Genomic DNA, 16,395 nt, shown 5'->3' with positions numbered 1-16,395 from the left:
GAGCTGTAGTCTTATCTGTGTAGCTCCCTGAAGTTGAATGTGTAAATTAGCCTTTCTGTGTTGTTTCCTTATCTACAAAATGGGAATAATGATTGGGTGAAATATTGTTGAAGAGACAGGAATATCAAGTGGGCTAATACTCCTGAAGTGTTTAAATGACTCTCCAGATAATCCAGAGTTTGTGAGAGCCTATTAGTCAGCCCTTGTTCTGAACTGAAATATTGCCTAATAGTTTTTCTTTGTATTCAAGGACTTCCCTCTTCATGTGACACCCTCCATGGTCAACATTCTCTGCTACTTTGTAGTGAATTTATAATTCTGCCACCTTCCAAATGGATTACTTCACCTACGTAACAAAAAGGTAAAAATTTAAAATAAGTTATATGGAGTTTTCCAATTGGGTCTTTAGGAAATAAATACCTCTACTACTTAGGTTTCAGATCCATGCATAAAACTCTGGCCAAAGAGCTCATTTATTTGGCACAACAGCATTTTCCACCCTGTTTCCAGTTCTGTTTTAAGCACATTGTTTCTGTAGTCCACTGCCTTAAACTTGCCTGGGCAAGGAAGAGGGTGTGGGTGGGGTGTTATCCAAGCCATCACCAATTGCAAACACAGCTTGCTGATGGAACTTACCTAGTAGAACTGCCTTCACCCAGTTAGGAAGCACATTCCACAGAGACTTGCAGAGCAGTGGGAAGCCTGTAGGAAAGCTTTCCTGACAAGGGGATTCAGTTTGTAGACCCCTTAAACCTTCCGCATGGGAAATGACAGTGACAATGGCAAGGGCATTATCTACATGCCTAGTTACTAAAGGACATTTTTCATTTTACTTGTTTCTTCTAAGATCATATACATTAATCCACCCTTTGTAATGGTCATGTGATATTCTACTACACTATTAGAGAAATCATAATTAAACTGAGCATTCCTCTGCTTTCTACACTCATTTACATTATTAATTTTTTTCCATTTTGGAAACACTACTAAAATAAATATTACTTTATATATGATATTGTAAACTCTTATCTTACTATTAATTGCAGGAAATGAAATTCCTTGTCACAAAAATGTGAACATTTCAACTTGTGAAAGATTGTGAGCACAGTCCTAACATATAGCACAATACCTAATTATCATATGGACAGCAGGGGTAGAGCATCTGCAGGGATCTGTGTCAAAGGTCATGCTTGATAGTAGTGGCACAAGTGCCATGAGAGATACCCATCACTTTCTAACTGACATGCCACTCCACAAGATGAAACCCATAGTAGCAGCACAATGGGGCTAAGACACATCATGGCTAGACAGACCATTGCTTCTAGGAGGGAACCTACAACTATTAATCTGAGTATTTAACCATCTCCTAATGACTGATTATTATTATTCCCATAGACTCATGCACTTTCAACCCTTGTCAGAGAAGCTTCTGTTTGTAGTAGATGACAATCAGCACCGACACCTATAACTGGTGAAGGTGTAGAGAACAAAAGACCATAGAATGTCCTCCAAAAATGGAATGGAATATATATATCACAGCCACTCCTCAAAAGTCTTAGGGATCACTGCAGGAGATGGGTGGAAAGGGTAGAAAGGGCATAGGAACCAGAGGCAGTGGGGGACCTCAGGGAAAGATTCTTCTAGATACAGCAGGGGAGCTGAAAATAGGAACTTCCAATGGATGTGGCAGAACACACAAGACCTGGGCAAGCTGAAATCAAACCATCAGGGAGAGGGGGGCTGGCCATGATGTTCTACCGCTAGTGGAGGACTATTGGTAATTATCAGCTCCTGTAGAATAAGGGTTAGTTCTCTCCAAGAGTATAGACCCTCATAAGTCTACCATGTTTCAGTAGACAGGAAAATTTAGACAGCACAAATTAGTCTTGAAGGAGGGAGAAAGACAAAAAGTTGGGTGGGAGGGGGAAGGAGAAATCTGGGAAGACTTGGGGAGGGAGGTGAATATGATCAACACACATGAAATTCTCAAAGAACTAATAAAAAGCTTGACAAAAATGTAGGCAAGTATGCACTTTGAAATAGCATACATATACATAACATATAAACACACACACACACACCATATTGCCAATACTAGGTCAGAGTATCAGAAATCAAATTCCATTAAGGAAGGAGACCAGACGTAGATGTCCCTACAACTGTAGGGTGCTGCAGTTCATAGTAATACAATGCGTAGGTAGTTTACATGTTTCTGGCAAAGAAAAACTCACCAGGTCATTTGCCAGTTAAGTTTCAGTCTCCTGTTAATGAGGCCAAGAAATTCATCACATTGGTTGTTGGTTAGGAATTAGCATGCAATGGTCTCAGGTAGGGGGGCAGGGACACACACACACACACACACACACACACACACACACACACACAGGATTTTATGTTTATTTTTTGTCATTACAATAATAAGAGAATGGGAAGAATATTGAACTATAATCCATAGTAAAAACATCTCAAAACATCCACTACCTTCAAATGATAAAAGTTACTATTAAGGGAAACTGGGAAGTTGATATCAATCAGTGGTTGCCATTCAGGAAACCCTGCTAGAGGAAGGAAGTCCTCCATTTGAAACCAAACTCTGAAAGCTGTCCAGACATGGTAAACTGCAACCTTAAGTGCAGGGTACTCTAACAAAAGATATTGCCAAATTGCTATCTAAAACATCTTATGTTTGGCTAGTGATTATGAGCACTGACTACTCTTCCAGAGGACACTTGTTCCATTCTCAGCACCTACATGACAGCTCACAACTATTTAGAGCTCCAGTTCCAGGGGATCCAATGTCCTCATCTGGCCTTCACACAGAAGAGGAGCACCCGACATGAATATGGTGCACAGACATACATGTAGGCAAATAACAACATAGTTTTTCAAACCATACAATGAGTACTCTTGTCATAGTCATGGATTTCCAGGTGCTTTTTATTCTTTTTTTAAGATTTATTTTATTTCAGATTATGTGTCTCTATGTCTACGTGTGGATATGTGCATGCAAGTGTAGGTCCTTGTAAGAGGGCATCAGACCCCTTAGAGTTATAAACAATTATTAGTCACCCAATGTGAGTGCTGGGAACTGAAATTGGGTCCTAAGCAAGAACAGTACACTTTTAACCACTGATCTGTCTCTCCAGTCATTCCTATATTCTGATCTACAGTATTTAGATTATTTAAACACAATTTTGAGACAGCAGGGGTAAGGTATGAGTACTTAGTGATTGTTAAACCAGATCTCATTTTTATTTTCTGACTTCTGTTCCTAATTTGACTCTATGCTTCTTCAGTCTCATCTTCAGATTTGTTGTAGTGAAGGAGTGGATCTTCAGACTGACTGGCTTCATTTGCAGCCTTTTGTCTCTGGGGTTTGGAATAATCCTCATAAGCAGCCGGTACTGGCGCCTCTGGGAATTCGATAATAAGGTGGTTCAGCTTGTGTACATTGGACTCTGGAAAGCTTATTACCATCAAGAGTTTAACATCTCTGGTTCTGTGACCAGGATTCTGGTACACAGCCCTGTCAACTCGCATTGGACCATTTCACCTGAATTTCGGTATGCACAGAACCTGATATTACTGTCAGTTTTGATAAAACCTGTTGTCCTGGTTTTCAGCTCAGTGGCCATTAGAATCAGCATTATCAAAGCTTCAATCCCAGAGGTTCAGATACTCTGCTACAAATGCTGTGTCTTAATTCTGCTTCTCAGCAGCCTTTGCACAGTTCTTTCTGTGACCTGGAACCAGGCAGAAGATCTTTATGGTGAAACCACTCTTGACTTTCCACCCACCTTTCCTGTTAGGAAAGAAGCACTGATAAAGAAACACCACACTCATGTGTTCCCTGTGGGGATGCTGACAGCCACCCTGTCACTTCTTGGTATGACTATGTTCCTCTTTGAGATCAGGTCATTGGAACGACAGTGTAAGCTGAAGGCCTATCGTGCTTCCAAGCGGGCCAATCAAAATGTCTGAAATGAGAGCTCTGCTGTTTGCAAAATATGCCAGGAGAATGCTTGAAGATATTTCCCATTCACACACAATATTCATGTAGTCATCAACTCAATCCAAATAAAATATCAACCTGTTTTCTGGGTGTCTTTCCAAAATATGTATTTACCTCTGTGTTGTCGAATAATCTTTCTGTACACTGTGAAGATGTGTCATTCTGATTGGTTTAATAAAAAGCTGATTTCTACTTGGCCTTTTGGCTAAGATCAAATGTAAAAAGCTGAATGACCAATAACTAGGCAGGATTTTCAGTTACACAGGGCTCTGGGAAGAAGAAAGAAGGGGGAGTCACTGGCCAGATGGAGAGGAAGCAGCATGGGCATTACAAAGTAAAATTAACTGAGCCATATATAAGAACATAGATTAAAAGATACGTGTTAATTTAAGTTATAAGAGTTAATTAGAAACAAGCCTAAACTATTGATAGGCCAAGCTTTAATAATTAACAATAAGTCTCTGTGTCGTTACTGGGGAGCCGGTGGTCCCAATGGTAAGGTCCAACTACAAATGGTGATAAATGTGGGGCACATCTTTCCACATAAGACCCGAAAAGGCTTTTTGAAAGGTTCCAAACACACAAAAATGGAGCCAAACATGGCTTCCTAGTCCCACAGTCTGTCACTTGGGCCACAGAACAGAGACATGTCTCCCAGCCATAGCCTGTGGGCTTGAGCCACCAGCATGTCATGAGCTAAGCTTCACAGTGGTTTGAGTTTCACCCATGCAGACAGAAAAGATTACAGATACACAGTAAAGCAGGTTCAGATGGAAAAAAAAAACTCTAAACCATTTACAGTGTGTTTAACAATGTGGGTAGACTTAAGAAAAAAAAGAAAAGGGGTATAGACAATCATGAATAAATAAATAGTTTAAAAATACTAAAGTCTTTAAAGAAAGAGTAAAATAATAAAAAAGAATAGGCCACATAGAGGTGGTAAATAAACAAAGATTCTGGATCCTGTATGTTATTGTATCATCTTTGATTATTTTGATTACTGATAAACAACAGCTGCTGGGAGATATGGGATTGTGAAAGGGACTGCAGAAATAAACCCACCTAATAACTTTAAGAACGTCTTAACTTCAAACTACAACTAAAAAATATGTTACATTGGGGAAGAGGTTATGCTTTTGTTTCCACAGAAAATAAAAGGCTGTGGATTCATTCAAAGTTGATAGAGATCAGATTTGATCAGGTAGGACCCCTGAAAATCCTGGCTACATACAAGAAGAAGAAGAAGAGAAGGAGGAGGAGAAGGAGGAGGAGAAGGAGGAGGAGGAGTCACCAACCAGACATGGAGGAAGCAGGAAAGCAACATGGGTAGTACATAGTAAAGGTAATAAAGCCACAAGGCAAAAAGGAAATCAGTACCTATGTCAAAAGCCAGGTGTGGCATGTGTACCTGGAACCCTAGCAGTACAGGGGAAAGAGGTGGTGGTACAGAGTCAGGAGAATTGCTGAGCTTGTGGTTTGTCAACCTAATTCCATGTTCAGTGAGATTCTGTCTCACGGGAATAAAGTGGAGAGAGTAATTTAGCAGGACACCATCTGGTCTCTGCACCCTGCCATATGTGCATAAACCACACATACATATCCCATATGCACACACAACTATTCCTGGAAAGCTATAGAATATTAAGATTAAAATTATTTTAATTGATTCCAGTTATAATGATGCAATGATAAATTATTCTTGCAATGTCCCTTATTTATAATATTGCTAAAATGATGGCATAACATTAAATATCCTTAAAATATACTTCAGAAGTTCTATACTTATGTTTAGAATGAAGAGTTATCAGCACTTGTGAACCTATGCAGAGCACACACATGTGCACAGCAGATACTGAGACAAAGAGAGAGGAAGGAGGGGGATAAAAGAAACCATCCTAAGCTATTGGCTGAGCTTTCATAATTTTCTGTGTGGTTATTTGGGAGCTCACAGGAAAGACAAAAAAAGTCCAACTACACCTCTGCCTGTCAGTTGCATTCCTTTCTTTAAATATTTTCACATCCTAAACTCTTCAGGTCATGAACATGTCTTTAAATACTGACAATAAGTAATAGCAGGCAAAAATACTCACAAAATGTATGTTGGAAAAATGAACACAACAGCTGGGTGGTGGTGGTGCACGCCTTTAATCTCAGCACTCAGGAGGCAGAGCCAGGCAGATCTCTGTGAGTTCGAGGCCAGCCTGGTCTCCAAAGCGAGTTCTAGGAAAGGCGCAAAACTACACAGAGAAACCCTGCCTCAGAAAACCAAAAAAAAAAAAAAAAAGAACACAACAAATACCAGGTGAAAGAAGGTTTGTAAGTAAGCTGGCATGTCAATACAGACAGAATATAAAATCATATCCCTGTATGGAGACACTTAGGTTCTCCTATCTCTGGATGGTATAGCTGGACATCTTAGCCTAGTACCCATAGATGTCAGAATGGAATGTCAGATCCTCTGAAACTGTAGTTACAGATAGTTATGAGCCACCATGTGAGTGATGGTAACTGGTCCACGGTCCTATGCAAGAGCAATAGTACTCTTAATTGTTGAACCATCTATCTAACCCAGTTTCTGCTTCCTTTTTTTTCCTTCTTTTCCTTTTTTGAGATAGAGTCCCACTATGCAGCCTTGGGCTTATCTGGAATTTGCCATGTAGACCAGATTGACCTCCAATTCATCTAGACCCACCTGCCTCTGCCCCTTGAGTACTGAGACTAAATGTATGCCATGACCATCCCTGGCAACCAACCCAGTTTCTTTTGTTTTTTTTTCTTTTATCATTTATTTATCTATCTATCTATCTATCTATCTAGTTAGTTAGTTAGTTAGTTAGTTAGTTAGTTAATTGTTCTTTGGTTTCCACAGTGGGGAGGTCTGTGGACCCACTAAGATATAGAAACTCGTATAATTTTTCATATGGAAATAGGTCTGCTTTCCTTCTTGGAGCTGTTCTAATCCTAACTAAATCTATTGACAATCCATAGTAATATTGCTTTAAGTATAAGTTTAACTACACATTTCTTAAGCAATTGATTCATTCTATTTTCCCAGATAGTGAATGGGGAATAGTAGTCACACCTTAATATTTAAACTTTTCTTAATTCTATGAAATACTTCAAATGACCACCATCATCTGAATGGATATTTTCTACAAGGCCAACCTGTTTTATGATAACTTTAATCACACTACCAGCACTAATACCTGGGAGATGGAAGGTCTCTACTCGCCCAGAGAGGTGGTCCACTATCACCTATAAATTTGCTTTTTTGGAGTTGGGGATTTAGCTCAGTGGTAGAGCGCTTGCCTAGCAAGAGCAAGGCCCTGGGATTGGTCCTCAGCTCTGGCAAAAAAAAAAAAAATCGCTTTTTTCCCGTAGGCATTTCTTTGAAGTTCCACTGGACAATTTGAAAGGATCTCAGTCCAGAAGGTCTCCTACCTGGGGTTTTTCATTACTTTTTTGCTTATCATTGGTCAAGTTACATATCACACACACACCTGTTTAACAATGGTGGAGATCTCTTTGCAACCATTACTTCAAAGTATTTCATCATACATGGCCTTGGCTCCCCAGTGACTGCTCTTCTTTTTGGATGTGCACCGGTTAGAATCCAAATTATGGGAACTCCATGGCCTTTCTGATCTAGAAGACAGGTGACTTATCAGAGGAGTCCCATCATCGCTTGAGTCGTGTTTGACCTTATAAAATAAGAGCCAAAATATTGGCTGTCCTTTCTGATTCTCTTATCCTCATTGAAGTAGGTCCTTATGCTTGAATATACAGAAGGAGAGCTTTAACAGTCTTGTAATTTTAACTGCTGTGCAACATATAACTAAATCTCAGAAAAATACCACAATTTAATTTTCCCAGTTGGTTAAAGCCTAACAAAGCTAAAAAAACACAAATAATTATCTTAATTAGACACACATTCTCTGCTCTTTTAAGCCAGATTTTGTAAATGTTACCATAAGTGGGTCAAAATAAACTCAGGGATTTTTATAATCTTCAGTTATCAAACATATATCAACATAAGTGCCTCCATAAACCTTGTTCAACTTAATTATAAATTTTGCGACTTCACTTTGAACCTTCATGGTTTTGTCCTTTTATTTTATTATCTTTTATCTTTTGTTCTTAGGACAACATTCTTATGTAATCATAACAAATCCATCCTTATTTAAAATATTCCTTTTTTAACCCTTTTCAACAAAAATATAACCTCACACTTGAATCCTTCTCAATAGTTCTCTTTCACCTACTTACTGTTTTTTTTCTTCATTTTCCTTAACAAGAGTTGAACCCAAATTACACATATGGCGCATGGTAGCAAATTAAGATTAGTTGTACATGTATTTTTAGCTACCATGAATTTTTTCCTGTGTGATTCTCAAACAAATCTCCTCTCTACTTGGATTCCCTCTCTCTCTCTCTCTCTCTCTCTCTCTCTCTCTCTCTCTCTCACACACACACACACACACACACACACACACACACACACACACCTTTTCCCATTGTGGTTGATGGTATGAATTAGAAATGTCCCCCATACTCTCAGGTATTTGAACACTTGGTTCCCAGTTAGTGGTTCCATTTAGGGAGGTGATTCAGCCTTGCTGGAGGAAGTATGTCACTAGGGACAAGTTTTGAGATTTTGTAGCCCTTAACATACTTCCAGTTAGCTCTCTCCACTCCATGCCTGCATTTTAAGGTGTGAGTGCTCAGTTTCTTGCTCCTGCTGCCATGCCTGCCACTTCCTGCTATGCCTCTCTGCCCCATGGACTCTAACCCCCTGAAACTGTGGGCCCAAATAAACTCTTCCTTTTATAAGTTGCCTTGGTCAGGGTGGTTTATCACAGCAAGAGAAAAGTAATTAATATGTGTGATCTCATAGAGCCTGAGAATTAGAGATGTGTTTACATTCCAGCATGAAAAATATCAAAGACCTTGAGAAATGCACACTCTTTTAAAAACAAAGGCAGAGTGCCAAATATCCTTACATGTTTGCCCTGTAACTGAAGTGTTAGATGATAGAAGACAAATTCCCTTCATTTTTCTAGTTAGGGTAGAGTAGAGCATAGCTTCAAAGTTGGCTCAGAAAGTCATTTTCTCTCCCTCCACTCCTAACTTCAAATTTTTGAAGGTTTTCAATGCAACTCTAAGTCCTCAAATTATCAAAGGTTTGAGATGAGTTATTTTTTCCTCTCTTTTTTTTTCCATTCTGGGCACAATCTCTTAAAATGCCTAGGTTTCCTACACTTGTAACATTTGCTGACTGTCCTAGGATGACCCTTTTACCTTGTTTTAATTCCTTCTTGAAGCCAGCATAGGGACTGGGATGGGTTGTTGGATTTACCTCTTCTTCATCACATAGTTTTCACAATCTGATCCATCAGCTACTGCTCCTAGGTCTTTTTGCCCTTTGCTTCATTTTATGGAACATGAGGAGGTGGCAAACAAGACAGGGGATCCCAGAACTTTTTATCTGGATTTCCCTTGTCATTTTTCTTTTAAGATTTATTTTTATTTGGTGTGTGTGTGTGTGTGTGTGTGCAATGTATGTGTGGATTCCTTGTGGAGGCCAGAAATGGGCATGTCCCTCAGTAATCTAGAAATTCTACGTAACAAAGTGAAATACACAAATGAATACCCAGTTTTGTTCAGATAAAGATTTGATATGTCAAACTTTAATAATTTATGATAATGAAAACCCCCACCCTGTCTGAAGGAAATAAATTATGTTTTCTGTTGGATGAAAGAGTTAACTCTTATATTTCCCTTACAATGTAACAAAGGAGGGCTAGAGAGATTCCTCAGCAGTTCAGAGTGCTTCTTACTCTTCCAGAGGACTCAATTCTGGTTCCCACAATCTATATCAGCTGCCTATAACTCCATATCCAGGAACCAGATTCAGATTGTCCAAAATATTGTGTTCCAACATAGTAGCTGTTTCATGAAGTGTTTATAGACAGAACAAATGAAACTCACAAATAAAAGTACTTGTCAAATACATGTTTGAAGCTTCAGGTAGGCAGGTTACAGCAATGCAGGGAAATGTCTACTATAGGTATTAGATGCTATCTGATGATGTTCTTAGCTTTGGAGTTAGTAAAGTCTCCTGCTCTATTAAGTGAAGACGGCCAAAAAGGTTTCTTAAGACAGCCCTGAGTTGTTAGATCAGACAGAGAGATGGACAACAGTTGGCTTGTTAAAGGGGCTGCAGTATGCCCAATATAGCACAATCAAGAAGTTCTAATCAGTCTTGTAGATTATTTAACACTTTTTGTGGGCTCTTCAGTCCATAATCTTCAACTAAAGCAGCTTCTGACTGTGTGCTCTACTGTCTGAATCTAGATCTTCTGTTGCTGTTCCATCACGAGATCCACCTTGATCAATAGCTTAACAGTCACAACCTCCTGTATTTGTTCTGTTCTCAGTGGTGAATGAGCATATTGTGTCTGTAATAAATCCCCCTTTGTGCTGTTTCACCTGAAGACTAAAACAAGCAAGCAAACAAGCAAACAAATGGGGCATGGAGGCACTCACTGATAAGTCTTAGGCCTCTCCACTGTCTCAACAAACCCAATCAGATCAAATTGGAAAGCCCAGGTTTAATGGGTAAAGCACTCCCAGGTGATTCCCCAGCCCTGCGGACAGGAGGAAGAGGTATAAGAGACCAGAACAAGTCTGTTTTTCTGGGATGCTGCTTATATATCTCCTGTGGGAGTGGTCCTAAGCCTTTCTGGGGTAGGAGCTGTGTTTAGCATGCTTTGAAGGAGCGGGTTTGGGGAGGAGCTGTGTTTGTTGGGCTTTGAAAGGGTGGTTTTAGGCAAAGAGATGGGGAAGGGAGCCAAGGTGGATCTTCCACCAGACTCCTTCCAAACATTGCAGACTATTTGGGTATAGGGATGCCGGGGTACCAGGGTGTCAGGGGTTTAAGTGGATGTCCCATCCAAACACTCACTGTAGGGTAAAAGGGCCAGCCAAAGAAACCCACCCTGGCCCTGAAATCAGAGCTAATGAAAGAAACCAACCACAACCCTGAAACCAGAGCCAGTGAAAGAAACACACTTTAGCCCTGAAACCAGAACCAAAGAAATACACCTTGATCCTGAAATGAGAGCCAAAGAAACACACTTTGACCCTAGAACCAAAGCCAGTGAAAGAAATATGCTCTGGCCCTGAAATTAGACCAAAGGGCTAACTAAAAAGGACCAGTGAATAAAACATAGTTTGGCCCTGAAACCAGAGCCAACTCTGCCCTGACCAACTAAACCAACCAATCCCTGAGCAGGAAAACTAACTAATCCATGAGGAGAAAACCTTCTCCCTGGAGAAACTCCACCTCTAAGAAGTCCTATATAAGCCCCTCTGCCTATTCAGTAGTGAGCTGTCTTTTCTCACCCTGGCATTCCCACCCTGGCAGAGACAGCCACTCGCCTGGACTCCTCCTCCCTAAATAAATCTTTCTTAAAGAGTTTTGGGTGAAAATCTTCTTTCATGGTGTAAAACAAAAAAAACCTCTGCTGGACGTTCCCTTAGGGGGGCCTGAGTAGAAAAAAGTAACAACTTTTCAGGGGAGCCAGAGGAGATTATTACATTACTGCAGGGGTTCCCCTTTAGCAGAGTGAAGCAGAAGAAGCAACATCTTGGGCAAGAGAGAAGAAACAAAGCTCTGCCAGGAGGTATCCTTAATGGGGGAGGGGTGCGCCGGGTCCCACCTGACTGTCAAACAGTCCTTGAAGAGAGGAGTGATTATTAAGAAATAATAGGTATGAAAAATAGAGACGTAGATGTGAAAGAAAAAGACAGAGACACAGAACAGCATCAGGAGGGCTCTGGGTCAGTACCACAGTCACCCTGAGTTTATTCCTCATGGACATTTTATACACCAGCAAGAGGAGAGGCAAAAGACCTCTCCCTCTCAAGGACACTATGGTTCAAGGTACAAAGTACAGACAAGTGTAAACAATTCCTTAACTCGCAAAAAAATCTAGTATCCATTCCTCTGTTGCTTTTTCTTTCCCCAGAGGAGGATTATAGAGGTCTATGAGGAGTCATGTCAGGAGATCAGCAAGTGTTAGTAAGACTGAGTCATACCAGCCATGTTTGAAGCTCTGTCAGCCAATTGATTTCCTCTGCTGATAAGTTTATTGTCCCTTTAATGTTCTCTTTATAATGTACTACAGTGATCTTGAGAGTTTTTATATGCCTTAGATGAGACTGTAACTACAGTCTATATCTGATAGGACTACTTAGGGTATTTTAACGATTTCCCTTGTTTCCAGATTGCAGAATTGTCATGTAACGATAGGAAGGTATATTTAGAATATGTGTCTATGGCTACTTCCCTATTTTCTGTTAACTCCAAGACTTTAATTGGAGTTATAAGTTTGGCTAATTGAACTGCAGTGCCAGAGGCTTGGCCCCTATTGTGTCCTTGAGGGAGGCAATCCATTTTTCTTGTATCTCAAAGCACCTCCCCAGAGTAAGCCAAACCTAAGCAGGGTTTTCCAAGGGATATCCTTCAGGTTGGATATTGAAGAATTGGGTATTGAAAGGACATCTAAACAGTCATAGATGGCCTGACCTGAACTTTCAGGGAGAGCTAAAAAAAGCATCCATGTTATAGATATTTCCCTGCAGAGTGATCTCAGGGTAGAGTGCCAAAAGACTGCTATTAGATAAATTTAGTTGATGATTGAAGAGATCTGCTTGACTCTAATAAAGAAAAGAATGCATGTAGATATTTATGAGAGACTCACGTGTGTATTTAAAAGCTTCATTAGCCAATGACGTTTCCTGTCAATTCCTGGAGGGAGAGGTCTGTTCTCCGGCCACAAGTTACATAGTTTCATGACTGTGCCATGCATGGGTTACTTGTGTGGGCCTAGGAATTGAGTTGAGTTCCCATAGTAATCCCTTGTTTTGGGTGACAAATGTTAAAAGCATTTTTTTGTTTCCAGGTAACCCCAGGGCTTGAACCTTCAAGAGGGTTTTTTAAAATTTTAGTACAAAATTGTTCATCTGATCCATCAAGTTGTAGGGGAATGCAGAAGCATGTATTCTGGGCCATATTTTAGCTTTTCATATAGAGGCTTGCCTCTTTCCCTATACACCTGAATTCATAGTTAACAACCCCCAGTTCATGCAAGAAATGCTTATATCTGTCTTTGGGTCTGGGGAGGGAAAAGATGTACAACAGCTGAAAATTATTTGAGTATAAAGCCTAGTGTCCTGGGGTAATAATGAAGCCCAGACTTTCTGAGTTTTTACCTCTTCTTGGAGATCTTATCGTCCCTTTAAAGGCAAGGATTCCTAAAGGTTATTTATTCCTTGGAGGTAGTAAAAAACATGTTGAGTTATAATTCCCTCTGCATTTTACATTTCCTTTAGATCTCAGGTATGGGCTTAGCCAAAACTAGTGAAGCTATCTCAAAATCTTTGAGGTAGGGTAGTCCATAGAAATTGCCGAGGTCATCTGCCAGTTATGGCTCATTCAAAGACAAACAAGAATTAAGGAATTGGGAATTTAGGTCCAAGAGAATGCATAGACATCTAATGCTATATAACATTGAGTTTCTGGGTTTCTTGTCCCAGAAGTGTATAGGGTTAGACTCTACCAGGTATAATGGACTGATGATCTCATTTACAATTCTTATGTCCTGTACTAATCTGTAAGAGCTGTGAGGCTTTGGAATAACCAACATGTGGGATTTCATAGGAGTTGTAGCACATAAGGGACCCATCTTGTAGAAATTTGCTAATATCCTCCAGTTTATAGGTGTACTCTTTCTTGATCAGGAAATAAGTAGAATCTTTTAGTTTCCTTGAATGGGGTGGGCAGGTACAACTTGACCTAGAATTCTTGACTCCCATCCATTTGGACAGGCTTACATCTCTTTCAGTTTGGGCTTTTGAAAGCCCAACCACAGGCAGCATCTTTTGAGTAATGACCAGGGTCAAGAATCTCTTTGATCAAATACTCCTTTCCTAATAAAAGGATGGTTTATGAGCAGAGACTAATTGAAATAATTCTTTTTTTCTACTGCATTTTGATTGGCTTTTGCTGCCACCTTGTGGATTGATAGATGAATGCTTTATAGATGTAGATAATTTAAAATTATTTTTTCTTTTATTTTTTGAAATTATATTATAATTATACCATTTATCCATTCCCTTTCTTCCCTATAAACCCTCCCATACAACCCTCCATGCTCTCTTTCAAATTCATGGCCCCTTTTTTCATTAATTGTTGTTACACATATACATACACACACACATATGTTGTTGGTATTTTACTCTTTGGGGGGGGGGGTCTGCCACCCAGTTCCCAAATAAATCTCTCACAGAGGTGTATTCTTAATTATGAATCCTCAGCCTTAGCTTGACTTAGTTTCTTGCCAGCTGTCCTTAACTTAAATTATTCCATTTACCTTTTGCCTCTGGGTTTGTCCCATTCTCTTACTTCTATAAATATTTCTCTTACTCCATGGCTTGCTGTGTAGCTGGGTGGATAGGCCCTGATGTCCTCCTCTTTCTCTAGCTCCTTTGATCTTTTCTCCTTCCAGATTTCTCTTTCTATTTCTCTCTGCCTGCTAGCCCCACCTATCCTTTCTCCTGCCTTGCTATTGGCTGTTCAGTTCTTTATTAAATCATCAGGTGTTTTACAAGCACAGTAACACAGCTTCACAGAGTTAAACAAATGCAACATAAACAAAAGTAATATACTTTAAATTTTTCTACTACATACATATACATATATATATATATGAATAGATACATATACACATATATTCCTAAATATATATATACAACCTGTTCAGTCTATATAATGTTACTTGTATGTGTGAATTCAGGACTGACCATTTGGTATTAAATAACCAATTGGTATGCTCTTCCCTAGGGAGGACTATTTCGCCTGCTCTGAGTATTCCTTAGTTGCCTATAGTTCTTTGTGTAGGGTTGAGGCCTAATGGGCTTTCCCTATTCACTCTGACAATGTCTATTGCTTTTGTCCTTGTTCAGTTGGGACTGGGCTACACAATTGCATTTTGATTGTTTGTGGGTTTTTTGTTTTGTTTTGTTTTGTTTTTTTGTAATGTTATCTATCTTAGTCACTGTTCTATTCCTGTGAAGAGACCATGAACCAAGTGTGGGCATCAACAGAGGCTATCTAGTGAGCTCTTACTCAGGATCAGAGAATCTGAGCTTCCTTTACCCAGCAAGGCAGGATAAGGAGATTATTTGACTACAGCCATGTTTAGCAGGTACTTAGAAGGGTCTATACTTGTCTGTATGGTGTGCTTTGATCTTGCAAGGTGGGTCTTTTGCCTCTCCCCATGGCATGTTATAAAAAGCTCTTTTCAATAAAGGATGACGCTGTTGGGTATTAATCCAGGCCCTCCCAAAGCTATCCTGTGTTTCTCTTTCTTCTCATTGGCTAGGTCTCTCTATCTGATATTTCCTCATTTCTCTCTCCTCCACATAAGAACTCTTCAAAACATGGGAGCTTGACCCCCACAGATGGTACCCTGAATGTGGAACTTAGGTGCAGAGGACATGAGTTAAGTGGGCATGCTGGTAATGAATTAAATAAAGCAGTGATATTCTAATCTTCAGGAGTAAAAATATAAATATAATGCAGAGTAGTTAAAGTTAGGCTGCAGGAGTATTCTCTCTGTTTAAAGTTGTAAAAAAGTTTTGGTAAAGGTTTAACTCAGGGTAGGTTAGCTTTTCCCCAAGTACAGATGGGATCTGGGATGCAGAGAGTAGCATCCAGGACTGAGCAGACACTAAGCAGTCTGAGAAAGAAAAGCTGCTTAAGAGACTGCTAGCTTCAGAAAGCAGCAGAGCATGAGCAGCTGCTGCAGCCAGGTATCAGCAGCTGAGACTCATGGGGTATCACTGCAGATGCTGAGTAAGCCAACACAAGCAGCAGGGTTCTGTGTGCTTTCTGCCAGGAAAAGCGAATGGCAGCAGTGGTGTGCAGAGGGAGCCCTGCAGAGGAGCTGCCTCCCCAGGTAGAGAAGCAACATCAGCAGTGCTAGCAGAAGTGCTGGACAAGCAGCAGAGATGCTGCAGCACAGAAGAGGCAAACTGCAGGCAGTGTGTAGCTTGGAAGGTGCAGTAGAGACTTCAGACCCCAGCAACTGGAGCAGGTCTATCAACAGGCAGCTGGAGGGAGAGCACAAGGTGCTGTGGCAGCTGTGCAAGAGACAAAGCCTCCAGAGAAAGATGCCCTCATGGTGCACACCAGGAGAGCCAGGGAACAGGTGCCTTTGAAACTGTGTGTGTGAGTTCCAGGGACACCGAGGTAGGCGTGACTACCACAAGTAGGGGTGAGCAGGGGGGTCCCTGTAGAGGCCAGGCAGCATTCCCAA

General features: G+C 40.3%; 1 pseudogene; it reads left to right on the top strand.

Annotated features, from left to right (window-relative positions):
• Window positions 1–332: 332 nt before the first annotated feature.
• On the top strand, window positions 333–4,026 carry LOC118574815 (annotated as a pseudogene).
• The last annotated feature ends 12,369 nt before the right edge of the window (window positions 4,027–16,395 follow it).

Source organism: Onychomys torridus, chromosome X (genome assembly GCF_903995425.1).
Source record: "Onychomys torridus chromosome X, mOncTor1.1, whole genome shotgun sequence".
Taxonomy (NCBI): Eukaryota; Metazoa; Chordata; class Mammalia; order Rodentia; family Cricetidae; genus Onychomys; species Onychomys torridus.
Note: the sequence above shows the minus strand (reverse complement) of the source record. Positions and strands in the feature narration are given on the sequence as shown.